The 8,572-nt window shown below is 30.7% G+C and overlaps 1 long non-coding RNA gene across 1 annotated transcript; it reads left to right on the top strand.

Moving 5' to 3' along the window:
• Positions 1-4,505: 4,505 nt before the first annotated feature.
• Positions 4,506-7,058, top strand: LOC142633271 (uncharacterized). The gene is made up of 3 exons (XR_012843861.1): positions 4,506-4,685; positions 5,835-5,920; positions 6,831-7,058. It is a non-coding gene; the product is annotated as an uncharacterized LOC142633271 (long non-coding RNA).
• The last annotated feature ends 1,514 nt before the right edge of the window (positions 7,059-8,572 follow it).

Below are 8,572 nucleotides of genomic sequence, written 5' to 3' on the forward strand. Positions count from 1 at the left end.
GGTAGAGCAAATCCAAAAAATCAACTCCTTTCCTCTTTGTTCACTCTCTCCCTCCTCAACCGAACTTATTTCTCTCTCTCAGGTGTAACGTAACACAATCAAAACACAAACACAATCTAAAATTAGAAAAAATTTAATTAGAACATGATCAAAGCATCTCAATTCACTCGCCCTCTTTTTTTCATCACTACAGGTCTGACCATATTCAAGACCTAATTTTGATTGTCCCTTTGAAATGTGTGCAACATAGATTAACCAAGACACTTGTCCATTCTTGAGGACATATGTCCCAAGATATCATACATGCATTTAGAATAATACATGTGCTTAGATATAAATGGTTTTGATTTTAGAGGGGGAAATGTCCTCACTTTAAATTCTTTTTAAAAAAAATCATGACTAGTGACGGTTAATGTCGAGATAAAATAAAGATCTCAATGATTTCCGTATCTTAATCACGTTTTAAGGTGGGGGAGTCCTAATCATTGCAATGGGGTTTTTGAAAAAATGGAAAACCTTTTAATTGAATTTAAAACAAAATTTTGAAGGAAGTGCTTTGGGTTAACTCACCTATCACTCTCATATTTCGAAAATCCAACCATTGTATTACATGTTCTATATGGTCTTAACGTGGATGCCAATTTTCATGCCAATCGGATGTAATTTGCCTTTTGATCTATGACTCATCTTCTATGACATTATTTTAAACTACAAAAACTTAAATTTAAACAATTGATTGATAACGTAGCTATTAATCTTTTATCACCTTGAAATTTTATAAGTATGAAAAATATATGAAGATAATGTAATCTAACGGTAGATTTATCAAAATTCAAATCGAATTAAAAAATATAGGGTTGGGTTCAAGTTACACTTAACGTAACTCTAAAAAATGTTCCACTACCCAATAACTTATTATTGAATTCATATTTTGAAAATTCAACCGTTGGATTAAATTTTCTATATGGTCTTAACATGCATACCAATTTTCATGCCAATCGAATATAATTTACCATTTGATCTATAAACTCATATTTTATGCGTTATTTTAAACTACTAAAACTTGAATCTAGAAAATTGATTGATGACATGGCTATTATTCTTTAATCACCTTGAAATTGTGTAAGCATAAAAAATATATGAAGATAATGTAATCTAACGGTAGATTTATCAAAATTCACATCGAATTAAGAAATATAAAGTTGGGTTCAAGTTACACGTGATGTAACTCTAAAAAATGTTACATCACTCAATAACTTTTCATTGAATTCATCTTTTGAAATTCCAACCGTTGGATTACATGCTTTATATGTTCTTAACATGGATACCAATTTTCATGACAATCAGATGTAATTTACCATTTGATCTTTAAACTCATCTTTTATGCGTTATTTAAAACTACAAAAACTTGAATTTAGACAATTGATTGATGGCATGCCTATTAATCTTTGATAACCTTGAAATTTTTTAACCATGAAAAATATATGAAGATAATGTAATCTAACGGTAGATTTGTCAAAATTCATATCGAATTAAGAAATATAGAGTCGGGTTCAAGTTACATGTGTTGTAACTCTAAAAAATGTTACACCTCCCAATAACTTATTATTGAATTCATATTTTGTAAATCCAACCATTGGATTACATTTTTTATATGTTCTTAACATGCATGACAATTTTCACTATAATCGGATGTAATTTATCATTTGATCTTTAAACTCATCTTTTATACGTTATTTTAAACTACAAAAACTTGAATTTAGAAAATTGATTGATGGTATGCCTATTAATCTTTGATAACCTTGAAATTTTGTAACAATGAAAAATATATGAAGATAATGTAATCTAACGGTAGATTTGTCAAAATTGACATCGAATTAAGAAATATAGAGTTGGGTTCAAGTTACACGTGTTGTAACTCTAAAAAATGTTACACCTCCCAATAACTTATTATTGAATTCATATTTTACAAATCCAACCGTTGGATTACATGTTGTATATGTTCTTAACATGCATGCCAATTTTCACTATAATCGGATGTAATTTATCATTTGATCTTTAAACTCATCTTTTATACGTTATTTTAAATTACAAAAACTTGAATTTAGAAAATTGATTGATGGAATGCCTATTAATCTTTGATAACCTTAAAATTTTGTAACCATGAAAAATATATGAAGATAATGTAATCTAACGGTAGATTTGTCAAAATTCACATCGAATTAAGAAATATAGAGTTGGGTTCAAGTTACACGTGTTGTAACTCTAAAAAATGTTACACCTCCCAATAACTTATTATTGAATTCATATTTTGCAAATCCAACTGTTGGATTACATGTTGTATATGTTCTTAACATGCATGCCAATTTTCACTATAATCGGATGTAATTTATCATTTGATCTTTAAACTCATCTTTTATACGTTATTTTAAACTACAAAAACTTGAATTTAGACAATTGATTGATGACATGCCTATTAATCTTTGATAACCTTGAAATTTTGTAACCATGAAAAACATATGAAGATAATGTAATCTAACGATAGATTTGTCAAAATTCATATCGAATTAAATAATATAGAGTTGGGTTCAAGTTACACTTGTTGTAACTCTAAAAAATGTTATACCACCCAATAACTTATTGTTGAATTCATATTTTGAAAATCCAACGGTTGGATTACATGCTTTATATGTTCTTATCATGCTTTATATGTTCTTATCATGCATGCCAATTTTCATGCCAATCGGATATAATTTACCATATGATCTGTAAACTCATCTTTTATGCATTATTTTAAAGTACAAAAACTTGAATTTAAACAATTGATTAATGACATGAAATTCTTGAATTTTAGGCTACAATTTTGAAGTTGAAAGTGCTATCATTTTTTTATCGGTACAATTGTTTAGAAAATAAGGACAGGCCTTTCTTATATAGGATATATATAAAATGTTTTTTTTAGATTGTAAACAAAAGGTTCATCTAAAGAATACAAATTGCTATATGTTTATGCGTTTCTTTTTATTTTTCTTTGAATTTTAGAATAAATTTTTATCTCCAAAAAAATTAATATTTTCATGATTATTTGCGAAGGCCAATTTTAGCCTTCGCAAATAATTTAGTATTAGTGAGGGTATATTTTTAATTCACATAAAAAATAAACTTTTTGCAAGGAATTTTTATTATCCCTCGGAAATAATTTGGTGGGAACATTTCCCTCCAAAATTTTTTACATTTTAATAATTATTTGTGAAGGTCGATCCTAGCCCTCGCAAATAATTTAGTATTAGTGACGGCATTTTTTTAACTGTCACAAATAATACACTTTTTGTGAGAGATTTTTAATTGTCCCTCGCAAATAATATGGAGGGAAAATTTCCCTCCAAAATATTAGTATTTGTGACGGCTATAACAGATAATTGCGACAGCTTTTTTTGTTGGTCACAAATATTTCACATTTTACCAAGTATTTGTGAGGTCTTTATTTTGCCATCACAAATAATATTTTTTGAGAGGGCTTTTTGGGTCCGTCGAAAATTCTTTGTAGCTAATAGGCATTTTTTTTTGTAGTGAGACCATGTACAAAAGAGGTACTACATGACGCGTTTTCCCCTGTTGCCCATGGAGGAATAGGTAAATCCTTGAGGGTGTGAGTGAGGCTAGGCAGTGCCAATAGACCACATGCCACAAAAGGTACATATCATGCTAGTGTGTTTGGGTTCCGACTTGTCTGTGGCAATATGATTTCTTAGTGACATTTCCTTTTTGTGTCACCTTGGGTGAGGTTTCTAGTTTTGTAATGGTATTGGATATTTTTGTGGCTCACAATGAATAAAATATAGTTTCATAGTTATTTTGGAAAGCTTGGTACTATATTATGTCTATCATTCTTGTCGTGTTGTTAGTGAAATTGATTATGCATAAATTAAATGAAAATTCTCAAATTATAGCATGTTTTGTAAAATGCTTATTATCATGAAACTTGCATTTCTCCCATCCCAATTAATTATGCTACTCACTGGGCTCTGTTTCATCCCATTCTTTTACAAACTTTTCAGAGTATGCAATGATTACTTTGAGACATGTTTTTGTGGCTAGCAGTAGTTAAACTAACTACTAATGGAGGCTGAACTTTTGTGATAGATATATTTAGATGATGTACATCTTATAGAGTAGGCTTGACTCATTTTTGTAACTAATAGTGGTAATGACTTTATTCCCACTGATGGGTCAAGCTTATGATATATAATTGTATTTATTTAGATTTCTATTTTTTTGTGGCCAATGGTCTTTGTAATTATTGCTTAGAGCTCTGACTTACTTTGGGAATATCTTTAATGGAATTATTGTAACATCCCAAGTTTTTTTTCTTTATATGTATGTTAGTATTTTGTAGTGTGGGCATTTTTGTAAAATTAGCCAACAAGATATTTGTTGTGTCCATAAGTTCCCCATCTATCAACACACATGAAACCCCCCCCCCCCTTCATTTTCATGGCTCCTCTCTTCCTCCTTTCTCTTATTCCCTTTTCTTCTCCCTACCTCAAGATCGAATCCTCAAGTCCCATGTCTCTTTCATCATTTCTCCTTTCTCAAATCAAGACTTCCAAGGAAGTGAGGAGTTCTTTCCATTAGTCCTCCTAGTAACCAAACTTCACGAGATTTTGAAGTGGATAAAACCCAAGGTAAAAATATGAATCTTCTCTCTATTTCTTTTATAAATATTTTGAGTTTTGTTATTTTATGATGTTTACGGTATATACTTGATGGGTTTGCTTTGATGGGGGTGTTTTGGTTTGATGATTTTATACTTAAGGTATATATTTTATGAGGATTTGGAGTTTTATTAAATCTAGAAATTTCAAACTATTTGGGGGTGTTTGCTTTGATGGGGGTGTTTTGGTTGTCCATTTTACTAATGGGTATTTGTGGTTTGGTTTCCTAGAGTAGCTATATGGGTTTTTTTGTTGCATGAGTTGATTTCAAAGTGTTTCCTTTGCATTTGAATGGCTTTGACATATGTGAATGTGGGCATGTGCTTGTTGCATGCCAAGTGTTTGGTATATTGCCTATAAGAGTTAGAGGATCGAATTTCTTGTCTTGTGTTGTGATGACTATTATATGAGGTTATGGGTTGCATTCATATTTGTTATCATGTGTTAAAACATGTAGCTTTGAGGTTAATCAAGTCTGAAAGTTTTTGGCATAGTATAAAGATTATAGTAATTTTATTTTGGAATTTTAAATCTGTCCTTGACAGATTTGAGTAAGTTGCGTTACATGATTTTTAATAAATTATAGAAATATCATTTTGAGCCAAATTTTTGGTGGTACATACTAGACATATAAAGGCTTCTCCATGTTTAAATTCAAGTTTTTTGGATAACACTTAGTGGATCAAACGAATTTTATAAAAATGGTTGACCTGTTGGAAGTTATCTGAAAGTGTGATTAGGATGCTAAGACTTTAAGGAATTTACTTCAAGCTTTATTGTGTGGTTTAGCTTGTAAGTTCATATGTGCTTTCTTTGACAAGTGTTTTACTTTGGCCAATTTTACCATGGTTTGGTAGCAACATACTTTGTATCAAGTTGGTAAATGCACATTGTTTGTGGTAGGGAAATCATAGGCCTTGGTTGTGTTATAGTCCTATGAACTTCTTGTATGCTTGTTTGGTTCCCATTTGGGTAGGAGTACTTGTCTTGGAATGGTCAAGCTAGGCTTTAGGGCCTTAGGTTTGATTTTTGAGGGAATCCTTTCCAGTTTATGGAGACAAATTTGATAGCGTAAATAGTAGGCTTTGTTATTAATAGGCTTGATACTTGTGTTTCTAGGTTCCAAGGTACTTGGTGATGGAACTAGTAACTTGATTGGTTGAATGCGGTGCCCGGTTGAGGTAAATTTGGATTGGACTGCTGAGGTAAGTAGCTTTGTAATGAAATTTTTGAAAAATAACCACGTTGCATAAACTTTGTTTTTGGGTCAAACGCATTTTGAAAAATTATTTGTGAAACTATGTTTTCTTAAAAAGTATTGTGTTGTGACCCTGTTATATATGAGATTATATATGAAAAGCGCATCATGTTTAATATTGCATATGGGGAAATGCATGATTTGTTAGTATGGAAGAGATAAAGCATCTTTGATATAATTCTTGGGAATGGATTTTATGGATTTATTGCATTATTTGCAAATTTTAAAGATGTTTTATCTTGACTTGTAATATTTGGAAAACTGATAGAAAATCTTATTGATAAGAAACGATTTTGGAAAATTTGAGAATCTTGTGAATATATTGGGTATTTCAAAGGTTTTGGTACAACTACTTGAAATTGAACAGTGTTTTGATTTCATGTAAACTGGGAGCTCTTTATGCTCTTTTGCGCGGTGACATGTGATTACCTGGTGATTACCCAGCTAGATGTCGTAGTCTTTGTGACATTGGTATCTTGACACCTTGTCTTTGTGACGGATTGATGTCTTCGTGGCATAACTTGATGTCTTTGTGGCATACCTAGCGTCTTTATAACGGCTTGTCATGTGGCCTTGGGTTGGATTTTCAAATTTTAAAAGGGTATTTTGATAGCTCACAGTAAATAGTACGTAATTTCATGTTGGAATACTTTGAGAAAGCTTGGTGCTACATTTTTTTGATCATTCTTGTCATTTTATTAAGAAAAAATGGAATTGTTGGATTTTCATAGAAATTCCCAAATTATTACACGTTTTGTAAAATGCTCATTATCATGAAACTTGCATTTTCCACACTCCCATTAATTATGCTACTTATTGGGCTGTGTCTCATCTCATTATTTTACAAACTTTTTCAGAGTATGTAACAATCATTCTGAGACAGCTTTTTGGTGGCTAGCAATAATTAGACTAACTACTAATGGAGGCTAAACTTTTGTGATGGAGATATTAGATGATGTACATCTTATCGTAGGCTTGGCTCATTCTTTTGTATATTATAGTGGTTATGACTTTATTCCCACTGATGGGACAAGCTGATGATACGTAATTATTTATTCAGGCCTTCATTAATTATTTTTTGGCCAATGGTCATGGTAAATATTGCATAGAGCTTTGACTTACTTTGGAAGTATCATTAATGAAGTTTTTATGATAATTCTTGATATTGATACTTTGATAATGAATTTTGGACTAAATTGTCAAAAAGAAAAAAATCAACAGGTACCTTTGAGATTTTTTTTCTCATACTTTGGACCCTTTTGGGTTCGGGGTGTGACCATTATTATGATAATTCTTAATATTGATATTTGATATGATTTAATTGGATTGAATTGTCAAAAAAGAAAAAAAATCTACATGTATCTTTGAGATGTATTTCTCATGCTTTGGACCCTTTTGGGTTTGGGGCGTGACAATTCCACTCAAGGAAGAGTATAAATAGGGGGAGAGGAGGAAGAAAAGAGGATTGGAAAAAAAATTGGGAGAGAGACACGATAGAAAAGAGAGAGAAATTTTTCCTGGGGAGAAGGAAGTCTTGCTCAGACTTCAGAAGGGGGGCTTGGTTGTGATAACCTCCACAGCCGAGCTGAACTTTAGGTAGTTTAGTACGGAAGCACCACCGTAAGATCACAAGTGACACTATCAATTGTTTCCTTGAATCTCCCATTATGGAATAAGCCCAACCCAAGATACAAATAAATTAGGGGTCTAGGCCCAACTGGCCCAAGGTTATTGGGAACGAACCACCACAGATCATAATTAATTTCAGTCAATTATATTATCAATAGTACCACTTGAAACATCAAACAAAAGACCAGATCCAAAATTATCTCTTCCACACAAAAATATTTCTTAGATTCATATTAACTATTCACACAATTTGCTGATTAAGAAAGACAAAAATAAAAATATCAATGACAAAATTACAACAACCAATTATTTTCACAAAAGCCAATTACACTGTATATCTAATTAGAATTTTCTTTGTTCTTTAATCACAAGCTAGGAAAAACAAGGAAAAATGGGTAAAATAAGAAGAAGGAAGCACACAATAATAATTATTATTTTTCCTTTGCAAAAAATAGTACTACTAATAATAATAATAATAATAATAATAATAATAATAATATTATTATTATTATTATTATTATTATTATTATTATTATTATGCACTTATTTTACTTATTAAAGCATATATATGTTAATATTACCTAAAAAACATGTTTATTTAGATGTTCATTTCTATGAATCCTCTTTAAACTTTTCTAGTTTATTCAATTCCTATGAATGTAAATAGTGAAGATCGAAATCCTATAGAAACCAAGTATATTGTTCCAGTTAAAGACCAACATACTTTTAGGCAAAATTTTCCTGTACATTGCACCGGTTTCTGACTAGTTATCAATAATTCAATTTGCTTCTTTCTCTAAACCATAATTAAAAAAAAATCTTCTTATTAGTTATTAATAAAGTTCATAAAAACAAGCATTTGAGCACGTGCTCGAAGGCTCTTCTATTTTTTTTGGTAAAGATTAATAATTTGTATCCATTAGAAATTGAGTTACTACATTTTTCAATCACAAAAATACCTAAGGGTGTG

Source organism: Castanea sativa, chromosome 5 (genome assembly GCF_040712315.1).
Source record: "Castanea sativa cultivar Marrone di Chiusa Pesio chromosome 5, ASM4071231v1".
Taxonomy (NCBI): Eukaryota; Viridiplantae; Streptophyta; class Magnoliopsida; order Fagales; family Fagaceae; genus Castanea; species Castanea sativa.